Genomic DNA, 27,207 nt, shown 5'->3' with positions numbered 1-27,207 from the left:
AAATCTCTGTGTTATCCTTGATCCTTGTCTAACCTTCGAAGCGCACGTTCAAAATGTCACCAAGATGTCTTTTTTCACCCACGTAACATAGCTGGCTTAAGATCTATTTGATCTCTATCTGATGCTGAGAGATGCTGAGAGACTGCTGTGCATGCCTTTGTCTCCCACATCTTCACTACTGCAATGCCTTGCTTGCTGGTGTTTCAAAACATGCTCTCAATAGGCTACAGTATGTTCAGAACTCGGCTGCTCAAATTCTAACTAGATCTAAATCCTTTGAACATATAGCACCTGTGTTGGCATTCCTGCACTGACTGCCTATTAAGTCGAGGATTGATTTAAAAATATTACTGTTGACATATAAGGCCTTGAACGGTTTGGCACCAAGCTACATCTCCGAATATATTCCTGTGCGAAACCTGCGATCTGCTGAAGCTGGGCTCTTAAGAGTCCCAAAAACTAGGCTCCGGTCTATGGGAGATAGGGCATTTTGCTGTTATGCATCCAAGTTATGGAATGCCCTTCCACAGACAATGAAAGATTCAAGAAATGTTGATATTTTTAAAAGTCACTTTTTAAATTGGCATATCAGCCTATGTAGGAGATCTGCTTTTATGATTTTGTATAGAATGCGTGTTTTGTGCGCTATGTTTTAATATGTATAGTCTGTGTGCTCATTTATGATTATGTGTTAGTGTGTTTTTAGATTGTAAAACGCTTTGAGACGTGCTACATTAATTGCGCTATATAAAAGAAAGATTATTATTATTATTATTATTATTATTATTATTACTAATAATAAGCTACACACTCCTACCTATACTATAATGGGATTGTACAATCCCCTAAACTAAACCTAATCTATTTGTGTTCCAGATGCCCTGGTTAACACTCGGTGACTTCTAAACCATTAAACAAGAAGACTGTTTCTTTACTGCTCTGTCAGTTCACTCTGTCAGAGCACTTCTAGCTTCATAGCCAATTGCATGTGCTTATTTCTCTCCCTCTCTCTGAGGAATGCCTCTGGCTGGAAAAAAAAAACAGTGGTGTGTTTCACGGTTCTTTTTAAAAGGTCAGGCACTCGCTGAGACACACGCTGACGACTGTGTGTATATCCAGGGTCGGAATTGTTTAACCTATGTAGTAACATGCTGAGGAAGCCAAAGCCGGCAGTGACTGTGCGTATATCCAGGGTTGGGGTTTTGGTGAACAGATACAGGAGTGGGTTGTAGAAACGTATACATATGTATTAGTGGAAGTTGTTTTGGTACTGTGTTTTATTTTGCCTTTTTGTACGCCTGAACGTATGTTCTCCGTGAGCTGCCATTGTTGTATGTAAATAAAACCTGCACGCCAGCGGGGCGTATCAACGAAAACCCCGTCTCGCTCCAGTCTGTCTCCTGTCAATCAGCGAATTCCCACACCCCTATTTCACTCTTCTACAATAACATTACGAGGTATCTTGATCATCACAGAGACAGAACTGTTCACAAAGCTCTTTCAGTGACGCCAGAGCGCAATCAAATAAAAGAATACTAACATCAGTTATGTTCATCAGGTATGTGATAATGTGTTATAAGAGGATTATAATGCAAATGATCTGTTTCTATCAATGAAAGACGATAACGGGTTATCATGTAAAACTGGTGTTAGGATCATCTGTAAAGAGCTAGCAGATTGCAGCATGCTTGCATAATGACGTTTTCCTCACTTTCAGCATATACTGTCAGTAAATATTTTCTACACAACCTCAAAGATACGTTATCTAGCCTGCTGAATGAAATAATTTACCAAATTAAGCCTGTAAATTCCAATAATAGTTTACAACTGCAGGGCTTGTACTGTAGGTGCCCAAATGACTGTAAATTACAGTGGCAAAAAATATTATTTGACTAGCATTAACAGAAGAAACACATTTGTGTAAACAGCTTGTCACTCTGGAGAAATTGAGAGGAATCAGAGCTTTAGCAAGCCTTATGGAATCAGTCACTGAGGTCTACATTTATGAAGAAACAAAAGCATATAGATTGGGGTAAATTATTTTACAAAGAGGTGGACAGCAAATGACATCAGTTGAGAAAGACAGGTGAATTGAAAGATTTATGAGAAAAAGTTGCTAAAATGCCACTGTAACCTTGTCAAATAAAGACAGAGTCACGTTGTCCATAGAGAGAGTTAGAAGTGCTTTGCATGAAGACGCTTCCACCACTGGAGATGGTACAATAACACATTTATAAGTAGGCATGCTACTATTTGATTTTTAATAGTCGATTAATATCGACATTTAATTTACAAAGAATTTAACATTTATAATAAATTATAATAAACCGTAGTAAACGCAGCATATAAAAATGTATAACATAGACCTTTATAACATAAATGTACAAGTAAATATAATATGCACAGAACAAAACATTAGATAGTTGAACAGAACTAACTTGCACTTATTATTCGGAGTCTGAGCTCCCCCTCTCTTGCTTTAGTACAGATGGACTCAAGAGTCACTGGAAGGCAGACGGGCCCACTTCGTCCTGCCGCGGAGACTTTAGCCGTCGGCAGGGTATTGTGCACAATATTCATTAAGTGTTTTTCTCTTGCGCCCCATTTTCAAATCAAACTAGTAACCGTCACCGTTTATAGCAAACGCTTACCTACACCTTAACTCACTAATTTCAAAGTAGGCGCTTTGAATGACAGGCGCTGTAGCTGGCAAATGATAGCGTTCTAGCACTGCTTTAATCAAAGAGATCTTTCAGAACAGGGTGAAACTACAGTACTAACAGACCACTGAGATGACTGACAGCGACCACCAGCCATTCAGAGCGGAACGGAGACGGGACAGACAGGAAGTATAAAAACTACACAAACTAGAGATGATTTCTAAATGATTATTTTTGGTAAGAAAATAAAAAAATAGCTAGTGGTTTTACTGACGTTTATCGTATATCAATTTATTTCAGTCGAACTGGGAACTTTGGGAATTCAATGTTTAACGAGCTTTACCGATTAGTATTGAAAAGTAGCAAGCCTAATTATAAGTAAAACGGTCAGCTTTTTGCCCTTCTAAGAAAGATATTCTCAGCCCAATTAAAGATTTAATGAGTTTATTCCGTTGCATTCACTTCAGGCTTAGACGGACCTAGCCAAGACCTGGAATCTACGGAGAAATTATACGTAAGAATGTTTATTTGTCCATATATAATGATACAGGGGTAGATTTCTTTATGTAAGCATCCTCATTTCTCATGCCAATCACCAAGCAGGTGAAGGTGCTTGAAGCAATACCCCTGGTTCCTCAAAGGAAAATTATTTAGATTTTTAGATGTTTTTACTGCACCCATCAGAATTGTTGCTTTGATACTGGATTGTGTCCAGATTTCCTAGAAGCAGGGATCAAACTTCATACTTATGCCTGTTTGTTTGAGGAACTATTCAGACATAGTCTGTTGAATGTGCATAGTCAACTGTAAACACAATATAAACCAAACCTTAGATTTTTTTTAAAGAACTCAAAGCATGCTGCAGAATTCTAAACCTTTAATTTTAATTACTTATATGGATATGCTGCAGGAAACTGTGGACACTCCTGAACAATGTTAAATGCCCTACACATTAAAAGACAAACAGTGAGTAACAAAAATTACATTTGTTAAATCAAGAGGCACAGAATCAGCTTTAGGTACTGTAGATGTTGTACAAAAACAATCCCAATGACAGCAATGGCTATGTGTATTGCTCTTGAACATTGTACAATACTCCTTGAAGATGAGGATTTTTTGATGTACTGATGTTGTGCACATCTGCTGATTATGGGTGATGTGAGAGGAATTTCAGTGAGACATTAATACGGCATTGTAGCTCAAGAGGTGAAAGGCTCAATCTAAAGTTTAATTTCTTCTTACAATAAATCTTTTTTTTTCTACTTGGGTAAACATTTTGCCTCGATAATGTTGACAATGCCTGATTCAAGACTTTTCCTGTAATCTAACACCTGGTTACTTGTGAATTACAGATGCCCTTATTATGTCCAAGCACCAGACCAAATCCAGTTAGATTTCGATTTAGTAATATTTCAATACAGTTGACTTAACTTGACCTGCATTGACCAAGATAGCACTTGCTTGGGTGAAGGACAACTTCAACAATGTTTTCAGGTTTTCGTTCACTTTTGCTTCCCCATTTTGATTCCTCTATGCTTCTATATTGTTTTACTCTGGAAACATGACCCCAATTACCACTAATCCTGGACTGTATAATGTTAGGTATTGTAGTCCACCAACAGTGCTAATCAGGGTCTGAGAAACTGGTCAATATGAATCATACAAAATTGGTTGTTCTTCCAAATATTTTCCCATGGTTAACATCTCAAAGCAATGACTTCCAATTGTAATACATACAAATGTTAAACAAGAAGCCCCCTAGAACAGACTAGACAATTACATTTACACAATACATTGAACAGAAGAAATGTAAGGGTAAAATTCAAACAGATTAAGTCACAGAAAGGCTCTTTAATTCAGTGCTCATATTTGTTGCAGTACGGCCCTATGCAGTTCCTGAATGCCATTAGCTATAGGTTCAGTCACTGACAAAATCCGATACATTGATTTTGCTCATATACATGTGATGACACTCAATGCTGTCTACATACCCCAATGTGATTTATGCCCACTATTAGTATTAGTGGGTAACTGGGAATGGTAAAATAAGGCATAAACTGAATGGGATGCAATTTTATTGCAACAGTTAACACTGGTATAGTACAGTACCACTTGCTGTCAATAGCAAATAAAACATCCAAATATTATGTTAGTACCAATACTTGCAGTTCAAAAGTGACTTTTCCACTGTTGTAACTGTAACACAACTTGAGAGTGTTGTAAGAATATATATTTTTGCCTAATAATTCCTTCAAAACAAGTTGTAAATATGCTGTCATCTATCAATGTCAGATAAATGTCAAGGCACTAATATGCTCCAAACCTGTGGAAGACAGAAGGTTTTCTACCTGTCCCACAAGTGTACATAGCTGTTTCCGTCATGTACACACTTCTACACATACGCAGCCAGGTCATTTACTAGCACAAGGAGTGTTAATTAGGCATCTAATTAACATCTACTAATGAATTCACTGGATAGTAGCTCCCTAATAGGGTGACGTATGTGTTGTGTTGGCTCTGCAGTGTTATTAAGAAAATAAGAAAACAATATTTATAGTTAACAATACAGTAATATCAAGGATGATAATATTTATTATAAATATGATATAAATATATACCTTAAACTACAACTTTAGGGTAGGGATTCATTTAGGGGATTTTTTTTATCCCTCCCAAGTTTATTTAGTTTATGTAGGGAGAAGGTTCCTGGAGCAGGACCTCCCTTTCAGTGGTTTTGTTTATTAGCTTTATTTTTGTACAGTGTTTGTTTTTGCCTTTTTGTATACATTCATGTACTGCTTTGCATATATCCTCCTGCACTAGGGCTATTGCTGGTACCCTAGTGGCAGCAACCAACCACTGTAACTGCCTGTATTATTAATAGAACCTGGATGCCTGAGCGCCTTCAACGTCAAAACCTCTGTGTCTCTCTCGTTTTCTCAGCAGATACCCTCACTGTAAAAGAACACCTCTGTTACAGGTGGTGACAATCATTCTAAGTGATTCTGGGTTATATTGCTCCAATATTGAGTGATTCTAAAAAATAAAAATAATTAATGTCTGCTGAACCCTAAGTGCCATGACTGAACACCCTCGCTCATTCCATTTAAATCATGTGACAACCTGACCATGCTGGACGAGGGCTCAAAGAGCTGTAAGGTCATACTGTCAAATGATTTGAATGAGGAAGGGTGCACTTAGGATTCTCCAGACAAGATTTAGTGAAAAATGATAACTCAATTTGAAATTTGGAGCAACAAAATATTGCAAAACCCTAAAATAACAAGAATTACAGTAAGTATTATTATTGCATTTTGGCGGCACTATTAGATTTGCCACTATTTAAATAATCAAAATAGACCCTGGTTTCAACAGTAAATATTGAATGAAAAAGTATATGCTCAGATTTCTCCACATAAGGACAATGCATAGTCCTAGCCGATATGGTGTCCACATTTATATATCTATGAAGTCTGTTTTATCATCTGTTGATCCCTCTGTGCCATGAGGGCCGACTAAGGGGAGAGTAATCTCCAGTGAGCTGCCTATAAATAATCTATTTCTGTTTGGATGTTACATTATTCCTCTCTGGTACTTTGAATAAAGTGCATCTGAATGCATATGTAATGAATAAAAACACATTTAGGACCATGAGTGCCTAACTTTGAAAAAAAAGGGGGGGGGGGGGGGGGTAAAGGTAAAGAAGAAATGCAGATAGAAGTGAGGCAACAAATTTGTTTTGCTAAAAAGCTCTAGGAAACCTAATTTTTACTGTTCAATCTTTTCCAAGTTACTTACTGAGCATTTATTAAGTACAAATACAATTAGCACAAAATGGCATATCTGCACAATGCTATCTATAATTCCAACATGCAGCTTATTAAAGGAAAGTGCTTAACAAACACAAACAATAACATGAACAAAATGTTACAATATGGCTTGTTTACTGATAGATATATTGACATATGTATGTTAAGTCAAAATATACTATGCCTTGCTCAGCTTTGTTTTAAATGTAGTGCTGAATGTAGTGTTTGTTCACGCGTTGTCATCAGACATTGTTGAGCTCAGTTATCACAGCGAAACCAGCTGCTTTCAGAAAGTAAACTCTCTTACAGCAGGGCAGTGCTTGGTGCTAATAGTTTGAAAAAATAAGCTCCCGCTCTCACATGGCAATGCTTAGTGCTAACTGGGCAGCAGTGTGGAGTAGTGGTTAGGGCTCTGGACTATTGACCGGAGGGTCGTAGGTTCAATCCCAGGTGGGGGACACTGCTGCTGTACCCTTGAGCAACGTACTTTACCTAGATTGCTCCAGTAAAAACCCAACTGTATAAATGGGTAATTGTATGTAAAAATAATGTGATATCTTGTAATAATTGTAAGTCGCCCTTGATAAGGGTGTCTGCTAAGAAATAATTAATAATAATAATAATAATAATAATAATAATAATAATAATAATAATAATAATAATAATAACTGGTTGAAACACTAAATCCCAGCCCCACATGGTAATGCTAATTGGTTGAAATGTTGATTCATGACAATATTACTGGCAGTGCAGATCAACCATGCTCACTGTTCATAAGTTAACAAGAGAAGAGTTTTCCATGGGTTTGGTTTGGCGCCTATGTTTAGGACAACAAAACTATCACCTGTAGTCTACCACTGCTGTTGCTTTATAGACTGAAATAATTCAGCCTATACTCTATACCACACCAAGGTATATACATGTGAAACACAACTGACTTTTCCAAAAGCCAAATGTATGTTAAAGGTATTTCAAAAGTTTCTGTTATGCTTCATATTGAAAGGCCTACTGCATCTTGTTCATCTGTTGCAAACACTGAGGGGAATATAGGTATTCTCTGCGGGATAAAAGGACAATGGAATTCCCACAGCTCCCACAGTATATGTACAGTATTTGATGGGTTATCTCATGCAGTTTAAATTCAACAGTCAATCACTGTCAGCCAAGCAGCACATCCACATGGGCAAAATAAAAATAAATATTGTATAGGTTATCACATGCTGCCCAGTGCATTTTCAGTTGGAATAATTTTTATTTTTTATTTTTTTAAAAAAACACTATAACAAAGTCAACCTGGAATACAACAAGAAGAATTATGGGCAATTTCTCACACTCTCTGTCACTAAATATATATTTTTTCTGTTACTTGAATTCTTAATCGGGTGTAATTTATTTAGCAGGAAATGGGATGCTGCCAAGGGGGTTCTCATTAGAGTGTGGTTCTAAACCGGCACACTCATGTGGTTGTCTGTTTTATGGATGGAGACTAAAAGGTCAGACAGGGGCAGGCATGCACCAGCACTAACATTAGAAATATATAGTAGTTATCAGATATAAAGTGTTTTTAACTCTCTGATAAATAAGTTGATGCGCATATAGTTATTCCACTGCACAGACAAGCATTCCCTGTAGTATAAAACAACCTAATGTTTATAGAAATGAAACTAAAGAAAGGAAATTAAGGATGTCTAGTTTGAAAGAAATATGATCATTTGCGTTTTTGTTTTGTCTGTGATAATCTGTAGTGAAAAAAAGCATAGTAGAATAAGCATCTTCAACAAAGGGAACCACATTTAACATTCTTCACTGCACACTAAAAGCTTCAGGCGTGGGTATTGGAGGCCAGCAGAATGCTTTAGTCACCTAAGCAGCTGAACTCTGGCACCATTACCTGTCAACCAAGACACATACTTTACTCCCTAAAGATGTATTTTTCCCATGAGCCTGGAAACAGTGTAGGCAGTGATGATGAGGCTTCTCCCATAGTTAAAGCTGAACATGTCATGATGCATTTGTTTTTACACTGTGAATTCAGCAGTCAAAAGTACAAGCCAGCTGTCTCCTCACCCACTAGATGCTTGCATTAAACTATTCAGATTCCTGCTTTATCAACACAAGATTATGACTGCTTGACTGATATATACATCCACGAATGTCAGATTGTAACTTTCAACTTTCAAGAACTGGTAGAACTTATAAAGATGCTAATTCAAGACGTCAAACAGTTTTCCCTCAAAATGTATGACTGAGTGAAGCTCTTGATTTTTTTTTTTGATTTTTTTTGAAGGCCACAAATTCATGAATTAATTGGAACACCACAGAAATAGCAGCAAATGTGTTGGAAGTCATTATTTTAGAGTGGAACTGTTTTTTCCAGACAGACAGAGAGTGACTAAATAGCTTTATATGCACAGGTAGATTTTTGATTTTTATAACCAAAAGGCCATAGTTTTTAGATCAATTGAATTTTCTAATCTCTGTTATATTCCAAATAATGATCTTTCCAGTAAACATTCTGAATGCCAAGTTAACAACACACCGGTATGCATACTCTAGTTATATTCTGCAATTACATTCCCAGATATATAATCCAGATATGCATCTGGTGCACATGCACACTGTAAAAGTCATGTGCGAAGAGAGGACGTGGAAGTATAAAGTCTGAAAGGCTAGACAAGAGTAATTACAGTACAGTCACAGCTCCAACTGATTAACTACAATATTAAGCAATTGTATTTTTTTTTTTATTCCAATGCTAATTTTTTGTATTGCTATTATTAGCACCTTAGGTCTGTGCCGAGCAGATTATAAATATTATTATTTTCATCCACATTTTCTATATTTTTTGTACAGTGCACCCTTGTTATAACACCAACTGTGGGACAAGTTCCAAACTGTACTGTAAACAACATGAAAGACAACGTGCCAAAAATTAAGCTGTTATGGTTTTCATTTACAGTAAGTTGCTAATGGAGGTACTGTATGAGGGATCTAAAAAAAGAATCTATAGTACAATTCATGGCTCCAGATCAACTATGCATCAAAAAAGATTTGTTTCCCTCAAATGAAATTTTATTCACAGTACAGTGAACAATTAAACTGTGCAGGTTTGCCACACTTTGGGCCCAATTCACAAACTTTTTTTGTTGGCTTAAGTACCATTTCTGATTTAATAGCAGTGCTAATATCCTTCTTCAGTGTGTGTGCTTGAATTTGTGCAATTAGCACATTTTTTTAAATAGTGCTTTGTGAACGCATTCGGGGTATACCGTGTTAATTATAAAATTCCAAAAATGTGTAAGACACTTTTAAGCACATTCTCAATGGAGAGGTCAGCTCTTAAAAAAAGGGGGTATTAACCCATTTCCTATAGACAAAAGCAGGAAGATTTCTGCCATTCGCTGGTAACATCTAAGGTGTCAAAGAGCAAGAATTAAGCAGGAGAAATTCCATCCACCCCATATCAAACCCAAAATAAATGTACAGTCAACCCTCATTATACCGCCAGGGCCGTGGGCAAAAACGGGCAATAAGAGAGGGTGGCATTATAGTGAGGGTCAGGCCATTTTAATAAAACATTAATCTTTTTTTTTTAAAACTACAGTACTAGTTCTTAACACAACAGTAGGTATGCTAGTGACGTTTTATCATCTTTTCACATCTGTATGAAACATACATGGTTACTTTTGAGGAACAGTTTATACTTAAAAAAAAAAATAATAATAATAATAATAATAAATAAAACAGTAATTTAGTTTCAAATCACCCACATAACAATTACATAAAAACAAAAAAGCGTACGATTTTTTTTTTACTGTACTGGTCATTTGAACTTTACTGTTTGTGACACGACTGTAAGCGGGAGTGTTGATGACATTGGTATGAACGTTCAGTTAACAACGAATTAAGAAAAGCGAGTCAAAGGTTAACTGCATAACTTTGTTGTTTTAATTGGCCATGCTTATTTCGCTGGCGCTACAAGGAGGGAAACTACAATGCTTATATTTACGTTTGCTTGGCTTGGGAAGTTGGTGGGTGGTGGACAGTGGGGTGGCGATATAATGGGTACAAATAGCACTGTTTTTATATTGGTGACATTTGTTCAGAGAGAATAGCTGGCGGTATGCGAGGGTGGTGTTATAAAGGGGGGGGGGTATAACGCGAGACAATTGTATAATGTAATAATACATTTCACATTGCTGTTGCATTTAAGTAACAGAAATACAACTCAAAAGTAACTCGTATCAAATGTACAGGAGAAGATGAATTTTAAAATGTGCTCCCTTGGGCCATTTTTTATTAAAGCATAGGCTTTTTTAAAACAAGCTATATTATCCCAATATTGCCTTATGCATAGCAATTTATTTGAAGGAGAAAATAAGAAAAGACTCCCACTATCATGGTAAAAAAAATCTTAATCCACATTCATTATTCATGAGAACTGGTCAAACGGTGTGGGAAAAACACCATTTGGATGTTTGTGAATTACAGCGGAAGCAAGGAGTAAATCTTTTTTTGTATTGCTTTGTAACTTATAAATGAAAAACTATTTGAAAGCCCACAACAGTCTAGAAACGTTTCAGCAATATCAAGTTGCTTCAACAGTCATAGAAATATGTTGAAAAATGTAATAATATCTAATTTATAAATGTTCAAAAAGCCACAAGGTTAATACATAGCATGAAACCCAGTTAGTGAAAGAAAATCTCCCTATATGGTGACAGTCATATTGTTTAACATGTAAAGAAATGCAGAGGTCTTGAACATCAGATAACTAAAGCAAACATTAGATAGTAGCAGATATTGATGAACAGAAATGTGATGTGATGGCTTGACACATAGACCAACTATAAACGTTAACTTGTATTAAAAAAAATTAAAATGAAAAAATGTTTATGGCTCAGAGGGAAAGCATGCAAAACTTGTTAAACTGTTTCACATTAAAATCACATCCACAATTTTATCTCATAGCAGTTTTTTTTTGTGTGGGTGTGTTTTTTTAAGATGAAAATAAAAGCCAGATGCTGAATTCATCATTCCTTGGCTGAATAAGCGTGACTAATTAAATCAGTGAGGTAATATATACGAAGTTTAAAACAAGAGACTTTAAACATAATATGCTTTTTTGCCTATACAGTGATGCCTATAAGTTCTGTGAGCCTATGGTTTCAGATAATTAATAAATAATTTTGACATTTTACAAGTTAATTATATAAATTAGCAAAGAAGCAACTTTTAATCACAGAACAAGCGTACAACGAGTTAAGAATACTACATTTAGTGAAAAAATGTAAGAACAGTACTGTCAGTGATTCAGAGTATATGTGATATTGCAAGTTACTAATATTTAAATACTTATGGGGATCACTTAAGATTCTGCTCCTCAAATCATTTTATAATAAATACTGTTGCAATCAACGGAGGAAACAAACAGGAACTCACTATTTATCAAAGCATTTTATTATTATTTTTATTCAATGGGGCCAAGGTGAAATAATGTGCATAAAGAAACAGAGAGCACAGGAAAAGCAACAAAACCCTTTAAGGATGCCAGTTTGCATACAGATTTGAACACCATATGTAAACATGCAGTACAATTTGTCACTTATCACAAACTCAAATTGAGATTTTGCATAAAAGCAGCAGTCAAATGTCATTTGTCTGGCTTTTGACTGTTACCTTCTATCATTGCATAACTGCTTGTTGGTCTGAAAGGGACATCTATATTAAGTGTTTCCCCATAACAATAATGGTATGATAAAAAAAAAAATCTGTATAGAGTTAATTATTTATTAGATCTGTAATAAACAGTTTATAATAAACTTCTGATATCGAAGAACACAAAGTCTACAAAACTTTTAGTAAAAGGGAGCATGCTATATTATTTGGAAAATATAGTATGACATATTACATATATTTTATTAACACAGAGAAAATTCTCCTTATAAACTATGTACTTCACAGAAACCACACTTCAGTTTGTAATTGCTTGAGGTTTAAAACAATGCGTTAGTTAATGTCATTTATACAATGTGTGTTCAGTAGAACAGATGATACAGTAGGAAACAAATGGTAGTTATGAGAGACATGCTGCATAGCAATCACGCAATGAGATTTCCTTGCCTGTCATTCTCTTGTATTGTTTGATTGTTGATCTTTTCTTTGTTTTCATGACAGCCAATGCTAGTGGCTGGTCTCACAATACCCCAAACTGCACTAATCTTGGACTACCTAATGTTACCTTGGGTAAAGTAGTCCAATATTGGTGTTAATCAGGTCTTACAGACCCCAGCAAGTCTGCACAGCCTCATTTTATGTGATGGGGCAGGTGTGGTCTTACTACCTGTAGAGGTGGAGAACACACGGGTCAAAGAGAAAACAATAAGAGTCTTGTGAGAATGCTTATTGTATTACACTTCCTTTAGTATTTCTAAAAATAATGGTGTTATGATAATGGTAGGTAAAAGAATATGTTTTAACCCTTTGCTTCTTACACCGTTTAAGTTGCAAATAGAGAAATTATTTCACAAATGTGGGTGCACAGCGGTCCTGGAAAACTTGGTTGTATTTCTGGAAGGAGAATTTGCCCACTAATCACATCACATCCATCCAAGTGTCATAAAAACTCTGTGTGGCTTGCATTCATGTCGCTTCTTTTTGTTTGGCCTCTCAATCACGTGCAGTGAGGCCAAACAGGGAGACGGCCGTCTTTAGAGCCTGGAGGAAGGGCTATCCTCAGCCATGGATTCCCTAAGGTTTCCTCCAACCAGCGTATAGGGTTTTTTACCTTACCTGAGTGCCGAGCGGTTCGTATATAGTTTCTGCAGGGTGCGTGGCAGGCCAGAGAGGCCAGGTTCTCCCTCAGTGCATTTCATGTGTGGGGGGCGGGCCCGTGTTTCAGCTGCTTACTTTTCATTCACCCTTTTCCTATTTTTGGGGGTAGGTGTCATTGCACCACTGCAGTTGTCGCATTAACTATTCATCATTTTCATTTTTCCAGTCATGGTTTGGCATCTTTGTCTTTTGGGGGAGGTGGCCCTACGAGCCACTTCCTATCCGCGACACTAGACTACATTTATGTCATCGTGTTTTCGCTAGTCGGCCACCATTGTGGATAGCTGTCAGCACCCACGGACAAGGTCTCCGGCCAGATTCATTATCATCATTAATTTGTCTGTTCAATTGCAATTTAAATCATCCACATTGCGAATTCTTCATGCTGAATTAGGATTTTAAAATCTTGTGCTGAAAGCACCCTGCCACAAATCCCAGGTTTATCTGCAACTGATGGTCAAGTAGGTGGTTAAGTAGATACAGTGAACTGTCAAAGTATTTGCATGGCTTTGCCTCAACTTGATTTAGTCAACAACAGACTATCAAAAAGCTGTATTGTAACACAACAATTTGAAAATGCTTGAAAATACTCAAATGTTATATATGAGAGCTGGAAAAATAAAAGTCATGCCTTTTTACAAAACTATGGGTATCTTGTTAGTTGCAAGTCAAGCTGAATTCCCATGTCAAGTATTTTTGTTTTGTTTTTCTCGGCAAGGGCAAATGTCAGTCTGTCAGGTGAAGAACTCTTCCTCCAACAAGGGATACACTGAATGTAGAATGGGTTTAATTAAAGTTAGTTGTCCCCTACAGCTGCTGATGGAATACATTTAAAAAAGGGAAAACTACAAATAGACCACATCTTATTCAATTTACAAAAAAATGTAAAAACAACAAAGTACAGTATAGGAAACAACTTTTGTACACAGAATCCCTAACATTTTGATTTCAAATTTAACCTGAAACAAATGTCTTCAATATGGAGAAGCTCTTCAAATACTGTACTGTACCCACAGTACAGTGGTACCCTAAACTTTATTTTCATTCTGCATTGACCATTTGCCAAGCATCAACTAAAAACAAAGGCTATAATGGTCACACAGTATGGACCAGATTTACCAAAGTTTTTACACCAACATGGATTTTATTTGTGATAAACAAACTATTAATGTTAAATAACAACCAACATGCAATAGGTCCACTTTTTGGGTCCTTATACTGTACATCTTCAGGGCACTGTTACTTGTTCTGTAGCAGTAACAAAACAGTGAAAATGTTGGCATAAATACCTTAACAAATATGGTCCTATGTTTTTAGAATAAAAATGGTCAAGCAACATTTCACTGTCCATTTTCTTTGGTTAACTTGCAAGGAAAATTAACTTGGGGAACTACATTTCAAAGCTTAAACAATGTTTACCCTACCAGACTGTTTTTTTTAACCAATGCACTGCCTGGAATCATACCTTAGTAAGAATGCATTAATGTTAGTCTGACATTAAGTTGAAAATGAAATTGTTTAAAAGCATAAAGACTAATGAATAGGTGTAGCCTAAACAACCTTGGCCCTTTCCAGGTTTAATCAGTTTAATCTAATTATTTTATGAATGGATCATTAACAGTTCATTATGGTTTTTCTGACCCTATAATGTAACTGGGATAGAAAAAGATAATGGCATGTACAGTAAAATACTGCCCTAAAGCCAACAGGTTCCATTATGTAACATTTTTCTGTTGTGAATTTTGTCTCATTGTATTTTAGAAGTTCTATTTTAGAAATTGATTTCTGCTGAATGGAAAATAAACAAAGGCAGCCAACTTAAAAATGGTGGTTGGGCTATAGTGTTCCATGCATCACCTGCTCTCATATGCCAGTTTTTTAACAGATTTCAATCAATGTCAGCTGGGAAACGGTCGATTGTTCACCCTTTGCTCTTTTATGTTTACAATCGTATGGTCTGAATTAAAGCCATAATAGGATTTTTTCCCCCTCTTGCTCTGTGTCAGGTTCTCCATTTTAACTGTTTTGTTGTCTACCAGTACCCCTTATTGTCAAAGCAGTAGTACAGCAGCAATGATTTGCACTTTCTAATGCTCAAAGCCATAGGTATACTCTACCAATTTAAGGTGTCTATAACTGACCCATCATGCATTGGAAAGCAAGTTCCAGCTTTGAGGCTCCATCTGTCATGTAATCACATCACTGTAAACAAACCCAACGAGATGTCATGATGGCCATGCAAAGTTTACTTAAAAGTAAAAAATAACTCAAGCCATGTCAACTTGAAAGCCCTGGCAGGTTGATCAGATGGACAAGATGTTTTGCTATTATAAAAGGGCTCAATACAGAAAGAGAGAGAACCCACACACTCAATTGCGCTGCATATCTTTCATTCAGAAAAACATATCACCAAAGTTTCGACACAGAAGTGCCTTTGTTAAAAGGCCCAACATTACTGAAGACGAAGGCTGTACTATTTCTACTAATCTTATGACCAATGATCAAACAGCTAAGAAAAAAATGAAAATAACTTCTAGTAACCGACTGAAGCAATAACATGTGGTACATCTCTTAATAGATCTGGTTTCTTGCTATGAAAACCATGCATTAAAGAGTAAGTAGCGGGGCTCCAAAAATATAGCATTACATGTCCCCACGTGTTGCTGCAACTGTTTAAATAATGTACCTGCACTTTTTTTTATTGTTAACATCCTGACAACTTTTTACACTTATAACTTTAAGGTCTGGCCGCTCTAGAGCATTGATCGGGTAAGGATTATTGCCCACATTGTCAAACAATCCATGATGTGGTACAGAAAAGCCAGAACACTTGTTATGTTTGTTATTTTTTTAAATCACTCTTCCAGCAGTGATTTACAGGACAGTGCACTACAGCGGACATTTTGAAAAGAGCTTTTAAACTATAAGTGTACAAAGTTGTCAGGATGTTAACAATGAAAAGAAAAATTACAGGTACGTTATTTAAACTGTTGTAGCAGCACGTGTGGATTTATAACACTATTTTTCGGAACCCTACTACTTACTCTAAGTTTAATGCTGTGGCTAAAATATTGTAATATGTATTTAAATCTTGTAGATATAAACAAGACATAAGCAGTGACTGTAAATTACTAAATTACATTGATTAATATAAGTGTATATTAAGGATATCACAAATTGGACAGTCTCCACATGCAGTGAAGATTTACCCAGTACACTTACAATGACCTGCAAATGAATGCTGTGTAATATAAGAGGTCAATCAAGACCTGAAATTGGGAGTAAAATTAGATAAATGTACCATTTGTTACGGAGCTGGTTAAGATCCTTAGGCCTGGCAAGGTGTGGAAAATATACAAAGTAAACACTGGTGTTCAGGCAGGCTCTCTGTCTAATTTAGTGCTGCAAATACCTATTGATTGTAACAACAATGCTGAGGTGTGACAGTATTATGTTAAAATAATTAAAATGGCTCATGGAGTACCCAGAATGGTAAATTTGTGTGAACAAATTGACCTTTCATAACTGTGATTTGGGCTTAGGGTAATATGTTCCAGGAAGATGCAGGCTTCTCCGAGACACAAAGATTGTAGTTATGACAAATGTCAGAATAGACAGGGCACAGTTATGGAGGGAGATTGTTCAGCCTTTTTCCCTAAATGGTACCATGCTTATACCAGAATTAGCCCAGGAGAATCCATATCCCTGACAGAAAAGAAGTAGGAAGCTGTTATCCTATTATAGTGTCGTGACTGTTTTCATGTTCCTCTTAAAAGGTTTATTGGGTTGCTTAAATTTTTTTTACTTGGGCCTAGAGCATGAATATAAATACTGTATATAATTCACCTAACCCACGAGGATACATGCCACTCCTGTGCTCACCCTTATGAGGCACGAATGTGACACTTTATTACACCATTTCATTGTTGGTATTTCAGACTCCACCCAGTGAATCAGCTAAAATAAGAATGACTGTGATCTTCTAGTTTATTAGTTTCAGTATATAGAACCTAATTGCAAAATAGTTTGTATTCCCTGTTAGCTTGTGTGCATGTGTCTGTGTATTTTAGGCAATTCCCCTATTATTTGAACCACTTGTTAGTTTACATACACCCTTGAATGTGAATTATCCTTCCTTTGCAACCGTTATTTTTAGTTTCAACATGTGTGTGATTGGGATGAAGGGCAGTGGAAATAGTCTTGTACAGAAAACTTGTTATGAGTTTGACTCCCACCAGGGGACAAAAAGTTCTGGTGTTTTCAGTCAGGCTCAGAGTGGACATTAGAAATGCATTATAATGCACGCAAAATACAAATTACACACACCATAATTGAAAATGAATACACAATATGCCGAACATAAATGAAGAACGTGCTGCTTAACATCATCCTATTGTGTTTCTCTACTGCAGTTCTGTCAGGTGCTTACTACATTTGAAGGACCTCTGAGATGTTTCAATACATTTAAAGCACTGCATATTGTAAATATTGCTATTTATTATTTCAGTATGACTAGGCATTGTCTCAGATCTATTAAAAGCCAATCAAGTGGAATAAACCTTCATTAACTTCAAGGGCTGTGTCCGAAGGTTTGAAGGTTCGAAGGTTTGTTCGCTAGCCAGGGATTCGAAGATTGTTTTAACCTTCGAAGGTTCATCAGGCACCATTCACGCACTGTATGTTTTTTTTTTTTTTTTTTTTTTTCTTCCTGTTAACAGAAACTGTTTGACAATGTGTGAATAACATAAATCACACATTAAATGTCACTCACATGCAAAATTCGATCTTTTGATTTGTATAACTAGGGCAGCAGTGTGGAGTAGTGGTTAGGGCTCTGGACTCTTGACCGGAGGGTCGTGGGTTCAATCCCCGGTGGGGGACACTGCTGCTGTACCCTTGAGCAAGGTACTTTACCTAGATTGCTCCAGTAAAAACTCAACTGTATAAATGGGTAATTGTATGTAAAAAAATAATGTGATATCTTGTAACAATTGTAAGTCACCCTGGATAAGGGCATCTGCTAAGAAATAAATAATAATAATATAATGCATATTACGTAAACAAAAGTTGTTATTAAAATCTGCTAGGAGCAGGATATAGTATCAAAAGCAGTGGGCGGGTACTTCTAGTGGCTGTTTTGCTTCAGTAAAATATGTACTGAGTACCTAGTGCACAAGACAGTGTAAGAGAAGTGCTATGGTAGAATATGTTTGAAACATACAAAATATACGCTAACACTAATAATTTTAATTTCGAAAACTGAGCACCATCCACCCCTCCTCCCTCCAGCTCTTGTTATCCAGAGGCAAACCTTTAATTTTTTCATTTGCCGTCTTGACAGCAAAGCGTTGTATGGCGTAAGCTGTATTGAAAGAAATGTCCCGAAAACCCTCTACTATTTGGGATTTTTTTGTTAAATGCCCAGACGACCAAAAAAATGTGCATTATAAATATCATATGGGAGATACTGAAATTGAAGAAGGAATCTATGAAAAAGACCTAGGAGTTTATGTTGACTCAGAAATGTCTTCATCTAGACAATGTGGAGAAGCTATAAAAAAAGGCCAACAAGATGCTCGGATATATTGTGAAAAGTGTTGAATTTAAATCAAGGGAAGTAATGTTAAAACTTTACAATGCATTAGTAAGACCTCATCTAGAATATTGTGTTCAGTTCTGGTCACCTCGTTACAAAAAGGATATTGCTGTTCTAGAAAGAGTGCAAAGAAGAGCGACCAGAATTATCCCAGATTTAAAAGGCATGTCGTATGCAGACAGGCTCAAAGAATTGAATCTATTCAGTCTTGAACAAAGAAGACTACGTGGTGATCTGATTCAAGCATTCAAAATTCTAAAAGGAATTGAAATGTCGACCCAGGGGACTTTTTTGACCTGAAAAAAGAAACAAGGACCAGGGGTCACAAATGGAGATGAGATAAAGAGGCATTCAGAACAGAAAATAGGAGGCACTTTTTTACACAGAGAATTATGAGGGTCTGGAACCAACTCCCCAGTAATGTTGTTGAAGCTGACACCCTGGGATCCTTCAAGAAGCTGCTTGATGAGATTCTGGGATCAATAAGCTACTAACAACCAAACGAGCAAGATGGGCTAAATGGCCTCCTCTCGTTTGTAAACTTTCTTGTTCTTATGTTCTTAAAAAAAAGAATGCAAACTGTGCAAGTGACTCGTATCATGGAGGTATAACCAATCTCTGGCATCACTTGGCAAGCGTAAGTTCATATTATTATTAGTATTATTAATTTTTTAGTAGTAGTAAAATGTGACTGATAACCTGCTTGGAACGGTGACTGTTAAATAAAGCTTTGTTTTGCCTATGTCCGCTGCAGTTGGTGCTGCTGCAATGCAAGCTTACTATACATATCGCAAGCAGCATCAATGACGTGTAAATCAACGTGTATTTTTATTTTTATTTAAATTATAAAAACATGATTACTGTTCTATATAAAGCATTTTTAAACCACATCTGAATGCTTTATTCCATTTATATGGATTACCTGTAAAATAATATGATTTTCAATCAAATATAAACAAGTAGCTATGGTGATGTCACCAGTAAATTATGCAAATCAGTACCATCGAAGGTTCTAACCTTCCTTCTGTAATGTGTTCCGAACCTTCGAAGGTCAAAATGTACCCTTCATTGCAGCCCTATTAACTTCCAGAACTATGGTCACATTGTTGGAGAGTGCAGCCAGCGGCTGGTGTTGATTCGCAGGGAAGCACGCAGAGCACAGAGAAGTTTGGTGTAAAACCAATTATTTTTATTTAAGAACAATAATTAAACAAAAAGCTAATTGAACCAAATATCAAACAACTTGAAGAAAGAAAAAGTGGAAACCAAAAATAACTATTTATAGTCACCTACTCACAGGTACTGACTTCAATAAATGAGTCCAACCATAGAGCTGCAAAACTGCTCTCTGATCTACACAAAAGGAAGATCCTGACTGAACCAAATGACAGCCTTTATACCTTTCCAGGCCTACCCCTCCCCCCAGAATAAACCATTATGCAGGTGGTTATACAAGAACAAAACAGCAAACAGTTATCAATAATAAATAAAGTATTCAAAAAGAAACAAATCAATGAATATGTATATATACTAAACATTAATCTAACACATGCATTAATACTATGCTTTAAAACAAACAGAGGGAAAAATAATTAAAATCAACTATCCCCCCCTTTCAATATCTTCTACAGGTACTGCCCTGCTACAGGAAGTCAGTACCCAGGGAAGTCAATAAAAGCTTCCCTCACCAACATGGCTGGTTCCCCACTTCCTGTCAAGATGGAGGACCATACCACCACACCCAACTCAGGTTACCTAAACCATTGCATATCAAAAAACATGCATATTAAAATAACTGTTGTTCATTTTAGCTTAACAATAGTACTGCAATACATTGTTCTGGAAGTGTGCACCCTTCCAAACCAACTGTCTAAACAGTACTCTTGATTAACCTCTCTTTTGTTTTTCAGGACACTCCCAACCACAGGCCTCCAGTCCTGATACCCCAGGTAAGTGAATTTTGTTTTTATTATTTTCCTTACTAGACCCAAGGTTCAGCAACACAATACACAAACAGTTAAAAAAACAATTTGCAGAAAATGTCCAGATACATACAGAGACAAATGTGAGGGTCTCCTCCCTCACATATCCCCCTCCTTAAGCTTTCCCGTGTTCTACAGGGACACGAGAAAGAAAGTCTGCAATCTGATTCAAGGCTCCTGCCCTGTACTTTACTGTATATTGAAATGGTTGCATTGCCAGGTACCAACGAGTGATACGCGCATTGGAGTCCCTCATCTTCCCAAGCCACTGCAACGCTCGATGATCTGTCTCCAAAGTAAACTCATGGCCGATCAGATAGTACCGTAGTGAATCAAGGGCCCATTTGATTGCCAGGCACTCCTTCTCAACTGTGGAATAACGAGTTTCTCTTGGAAACAATTTCCGGCTAATGTACAGTACTGGTCTCAAGTTCTCTGACTCCCCTTGCAGCAATACAGCTCCAAGTCCTGCATTGGAAGCGTCAGTTTGCACAACAAAGGGCTTAGAAAAGTCCGGGCTCTGCAACACAGGTTCCCTACACAAAGCTTCCTTAAGATCTTGGAATGCTTTGTCACAGGCCACAGTCCAATTAACCTTATTAGGTTCACTCTTCCGAGTAAGATCAGTGAGGATAGCTGCTCTGGTGGAGAAATCAGGGATGAACCTACGGTACCATCCTATTAAGCCAAGGAATGATCTCACTTCCTTCTTGGTCTTGGGTGGACCACAGTTCTGAACTGCCTCCACCTTTGCCACTTGTGGTTTGATGACCCCATTACCCAGGTGGTATCCAAGATACTTGACCTCTCTTTGGGCAATGTCACACTTTGCAGGATTGATGGTAAGTCCAGCATCTTTGATGCTTTTAAACACAACTTTTAAATGTGTCAGATGATCTTCCCAGGAAGTACTATAAACAACCACATCGTCCAGATAGGCTGCTGCAAAGTCTTGCATACCTTGTAGAACTCGATCCATGAGCCTTTGAAAAGTCGCAGGGGCCCCATGGAGCCCAAACGGCATAACCGTAAACTGATAGTGCCCAAAAGGAGTACGGAAGGCTGTATATTCTCTGGAATCCTCTGCTAAGGGAACCTGCCAATATCCCTTACACAAGTCCAAGGTGGTGATAAACTGGGCTTTCCCAACCTTCTCTATCATCTCGTCAATTCGAGGCATAGGATAGGGGTCGAATTTAGACATTGCATTGACTTTCCGAAAATCGATGCAAAATCGGAGGCTGCCATCCTTCTTTGGGACAAGTACGACGGGGCTGCTCCACTCACTGCTGGTAGCTTCTATGACTCCCAAGGACTTCATACTTTCCAATTCATCACGCAACCGTGGAATCAGTTTTTCTGGCACCCTGTAGAACTGCTGTCTGATGGGGTCGACATCCTTCAATGGGATCCGATGCTCCACTAATCTAGTGTATCCTGGTCTTTCTTGGAACAAGCCAGGAATTAAACAACTAGAGATCTCTCTCTGGTGATCTGCTGATAGATGGCTCAAGTTTGGGCCATGTGACCTTTCATCTGTAGGAAAGTATTGCTCAGTCCGATCTTCCTCCTCCTCTACAGCTCTAATCAAGAGATGCTGCTGAGGCTGCTCAGGACGACTATACCATGGTTTTAATAGGTTAACATGGTAAACCTGCTTAGTCTTGCGGCGGTCTGGCATGGCAATCTCATAAGTCAGCGGGCCCATCTTCCGCAAGACTCTATATGGACCTTGCCATTTAGCCAGCAGCTTGTTTTCTTGAGATGGCAATAGCAACAACACATCTTGACCACGCTGGAACTCTCTGGTACGTGCTGATTTGTCATACCAGGCCGCCTGGTTTTGTTGTGCTTGCTCCATGTTTTCCTGTGCCAATGTCGTCATCTTTTGCAGCCGATCGCGCATTTGCAGCACGTAGCTAACAACCGTTTGGTCTTCCGCATGGCTCGACTCCCAGGTCTCTCTTAGGATATCCAGCGGCCCTCGCACCTGCCTGCCATACAAGAGTTCAAAAGGTGAAAACCCAGTTGATGCCTGAGGGACTTCTCTATAGGCAAAGAGAAGGTATGGTATCCATTGATCCCAATCTCCTCCTGTCGTGGACACAAATTTTCCCAGCATCGCCTTCAGGGTTCGATTAAAACGCTCCACCAGGCCATCTGTCTGAGGGTGGTAAGGTGTGGTCCTAATACTTTTAATTCCCATCAGCCTGTAAACCTGGTGTAATAGTTTCGATCTAAAATTTGTACCCTGATCCGTAAGAATTTCCCTTGGGATACCTACCCTTGAAAACAATTGTATCAATACATTAGCTATTGGCCTAGCCTTGACATTCCTCAAGGGAAATGCCTCAGGATAGCGAGTTGCATAATCACATATGACCAGTATATATTTATGGCCTGATCTACTCCTCTCCAATGGACCAACCACATCCATGGCTATGCGTTCAAAAGGTGTACTGATTATAGGAAGAGGTGAGAGGTGGGCCTTAGTCCCCTTCCCCCCTGCACATGAAAACTGACACTCAGGACAAGACTTAACAAAATCCCCAACTTCTGTGTATAGGCCTGGCCAAAAAAAACGACTTGCAATACGGGCAAGAGTTTTCTGCTTCCCCAAATGACCCGCCCAGGGGATTGTATGTCCCAACATCAAAATCTTCCTTCTTAAGGCTTCGGGAATGACCAGTTGCTCTCCTTCCTTACTCTGACGGTACAGTAGGCCTTTAATTAACACAAACCAAGCATCGTTTAAATGATGGCTTCCCTGCTCCCCCTCAATACTAGACAATCTCGTGTACAGAGACTTCAATGTCCCATCAGCTCTCTGTAACTGTTCTAGGTTGTCAGGAACTTCCCACTCCACAGACACAGGAGGTTGGTTCTGACTCAACTTGTCACTCTGCGTTAACCGAGTGGTTCCTCTCAACTTTTCTTGGCGCCTCTGAATCCTTGACTTCTTAGGCCTTATTTCTGATGTTTCAATCTCTGCATCAAAAAATGGCAAGTGATTCAGAGACTCAAGTTGCTTTCTACTCTGTGCTCTAGTAGTCACTACATTACAGGGTCTAGCTACTCCCAGCAACTCCCCTAGTATAGGTATATCTCTCCCCAAAATTACACTGTATGGCAACTCATCAACCACACCCACAGTCACTAAAAATGTCTGATCCTGAATAACCAGATAAACATCTGCTGTCGGATACATTTTCTCTTCACCATGCACACAGAGGATCCTAATGCTAGCTCCCTCATTCAAACTCCCTCTAGAGATTAAACTACTCACGACCAGAGTCTGAAAACTCCCAGTGTCTAGAAGAGCTTGACCCCATTTACCATTAACAGAGACTTGCACTAAATTCTCATACACACACTTTTCCTCCACTGGTTTAGTAGGTCTAGGCACATAACACAAGTTTGATGGTTTAGGTTTCCTCAATGGGCATTCTGGTCTATAGTGACCTGCCTGACCACAGTGATGGCATATTACTTGTTCCCTAGCAGATTTACCAGGCTGATTGGGTAGAAACTGATTTTTAACAAATGGACCACAACCCTTCCTCCACCCTGCAGACTTACCCGGTGTTGGTGTTATGGACCCCCTGGTGTAACGGTAGGCCTTCATTCCTCTCCGAGCCGAGACATAGACATCAGCTAGACGAGCGGCCTCCATAGCAGTTGATGGGTCGTGTTCTTTAATCCAGGTGCCAACCTCTGGATTCATCATCTTCAGGAACTGCTCCAGGATGATAGTTTCACCGATCTGTTGCACTGTGTGATTGTCTGGTTTTATCCATTTCTCATACATTTCTTTGAGACGCACATAGAGTTCTTTTGGGGTCTCCCCTTCCTGGACCTCCAACGCTCTGAATCGTTGACGGTAAGTCTCTGTATTTATTTCATATTTTCTTAGTATAGCAGCTTTCACTTTCTCATAGTCAAATGTCTCGTCAGGGTGCATAGCCACAAAGGCGCTTCTGGCTTTCCCTGTTAAAAGTGGAACCAGCCTCACAGCCCAGTTAGTTTTCTCCCATGCGCAAGCCATCGCCATGCGCTCAAATGTGGTTAGAAAGTGCTCGACGTCATCTGAGTCTTCTAGTTTCTGCAGCTTTGGCTCTCTCCAGCCCCTGGACCAACCTTGCCTAATATCAGCAGAAGTGTCCTCTACTTTTCTGCCCTCACTGCTGCTCTCAAGGACTCCTCCTTGAAGGCTGTGATGCACTTCTCCTTGAAGCTGGGTGAACTGATGATGTAAACGTCGATATCTTTCATCCTGTCTGACACTCTCTTGTTCTATTCGCTCCTCTCTGGCTCTCTGCACCTCAAGATAGCTTTTGAACATCAATGCTAGTTCATTCACCACTTGATCACCGCCAGATACTGGTTGCACCGCAGCTTGGGAAGTTGCAACTCCACTTGCCATGGCTCCTTCTTCAGAATCCTCTGGTCTCTCTCTTCTCCGCTTTGCAGGCATGTTGCAAACTTTCTGCTGCTTTCCACCTCTCTTCTGTGCTGATGTAATTTTAGAGTGCCTCCTGCTGGCCACTGATGCATCCCACCGCTGCCACCAAATGTTGGAGAGTGCAGCCAGCGGCTGGTGTTGATTCGCAGGGAAGCACGCAGAGCACAGAGAAGTTTGGTGTAAAACCAATTATTTTTATTTAAGAACAATAATTAAACAAAAAGCTAATTGAACCAAATATCAAACAACTTGAAGAAAGAAAAAGTGGAAACCAAAAATAACTATTTATAGTCACCTACTCACAGGTACTGACTTCAATAAATGAGTCCAACCATAGAGCTGCAAAACTGCTCTCTGATCTACACAAAAGGAAGATCCTGACTGAACCAAATGACAGCCTTTATACCTTTCCAGGCCTACCCCTCCCCCCAGAATAAACCATTATGCAGGTGGTTATACAAGAACAAAACAGCAAATAGTTATCAATAATAAATAAAGTATTCAAAAAGAAACAAATCAATGAATATGTATATATACTAAACATTAATCTAACACATGCATTAATACTATGCTTTAAAACAAACAGAGGGAAAAATAATTAAAATCAACTATCCCCCCCTTTCAATATCTTCTACAGGTACTGCCCTGCTACAGGAAGTCAGTACCCAGGGAAGTCAATAAAAGCTTCCCTCACCAACATGGCTGGTTCCCCACTTCCTGTCAAGATGGAGGACCATACCACCACACCCAACTCAGGTTACCTAAACCATTGCATATCAAAAAACATGCATATTAAAATAACTGTTGTTCATTTTAGCTTAACAATAGTACTGCAATACATTGTTCTGGAAGTGTGCACCCTTCCAAACCAACTGTCTAAACAGTACTCTTGATTAACCTCTCTTTTGTTTTTCAGGACACTCCCAACCACAGGCCTCCAGTCCTGATACCCCAGGTAAGTGAATTTTGTTTTTATTATTTTCCTTACTAGACCCAAGGTTCAGCAACACAATACACAAACAGTTAAAAAAACAATTTGCAGAAAATGTCCAGATACATACAGAGACAAATGTGAGGGTCTCCTCCCTCACACACATATCATACAATAACTGTGTGACACAGATATAAGCGGTAATAACAGGTGGCACATAATGTTTTTCCAATAAGATACCAGTTTTGCAGTTTTTTGCACAAAGCTAATATGTTATTTTGTCTGATTTGGTGTATTAAAAACATGATTGATTAACAACAGTCAACTATCTTAATGAAAAACTATTTAATTAAGTTCACTGGGGTTTTTCAGGAACACAACATGGTCCTGCTGTCTTGCATCTGCGTGTAAAAGCTGGATATTGCCTTAATGAGAATATTCATGGTAAATATTGAAAATTGTTCCAATTTAAGTTGCAACTTAAAAGGTCCAGATATAGCATAGAGTTCTATTTTTTATCAGTTATTAATGTTCAGTGGTTACGTTTATACTGATAATTTATTCCACATGAAGCGTTTTTTTTCCTACTTTTTTTTGTGGCTACTTTTGTGCTCTTCGGAACCTCCCCCGGCTTTTAGCAGAACGGTTTGAACAGATCTGAACAGAGGGACAGGCACAATCTTCTGCCAATTTTAGCAGCTGCAATTCTCTACCACTGTGACCTTTAAAATCTGTCGCTTCTTCAAAGCGCATACTGTAAAAAATACTTAAACTTGATAAACTGAGAAAGGAAAACAGGCTCAGGTGGCCTTTCTCTTGCCGAATGAGCTCAATAAAGCAGACCAAACAGAAGTGTGAAGAATAACTACAAATTCCAGTGGTGTGCTGATTCACCGCTTGTCAGGCTGAATGTAACATTAGTGAAGATTTATG

The 27,207-nt window shown here is 38.2% G+C and overlaps 1 protein-coding gene and 1 long non-coding RNA gene across 10 annotated transcripts in view; one reads left to right on the top strand and one right to left on the bottom strand.

Annotated features, from left to right (window-relative positions):
* Positions 1-27,207, bottom strand: part of LOC117402985 (ADP-ribose glycohydrolase MACROD1-like) — a 921,538-nt gene that overhangs the window by 373,589 nt on the left and 520,742 nt on the right. The gene's annotated exons all lie outside the window — the stretch shown is intronic.
* On the top strand, positions 20,537-26,413 carry LOC131737163 (uncharacterized). Its single transcript, XR_009328732.1, has 4 exons — positions 20,537-20,649; positions 20,810-20,848; positions 25,981-26,099; positions 26,260-26,413. It is a non-coding gene; the product is annotated as an uncharacterized LOC131737163 (long non-coding RNA).

This window comes from Acipenser ruthenus, chromosome 5 (assembly GCF_902713425.1).
Source record: "Acipenser ruthenus chromosome 5, fAciRut3.2 maternal haplotype, whole genome shotgun sequence".
NCBI classification, from domain to species: Eukaryota; Metazoa; Chordata; class Actinopteri; order Acipenseriformes; family Acipenseridae; genus Acipenser; species Acipenser ruthenus.
The sequence above is the reverse complement of the archived record's forward strand: the minus strand, read 5'-3'. Positions and strand labels throughout refer to the sequence as shown.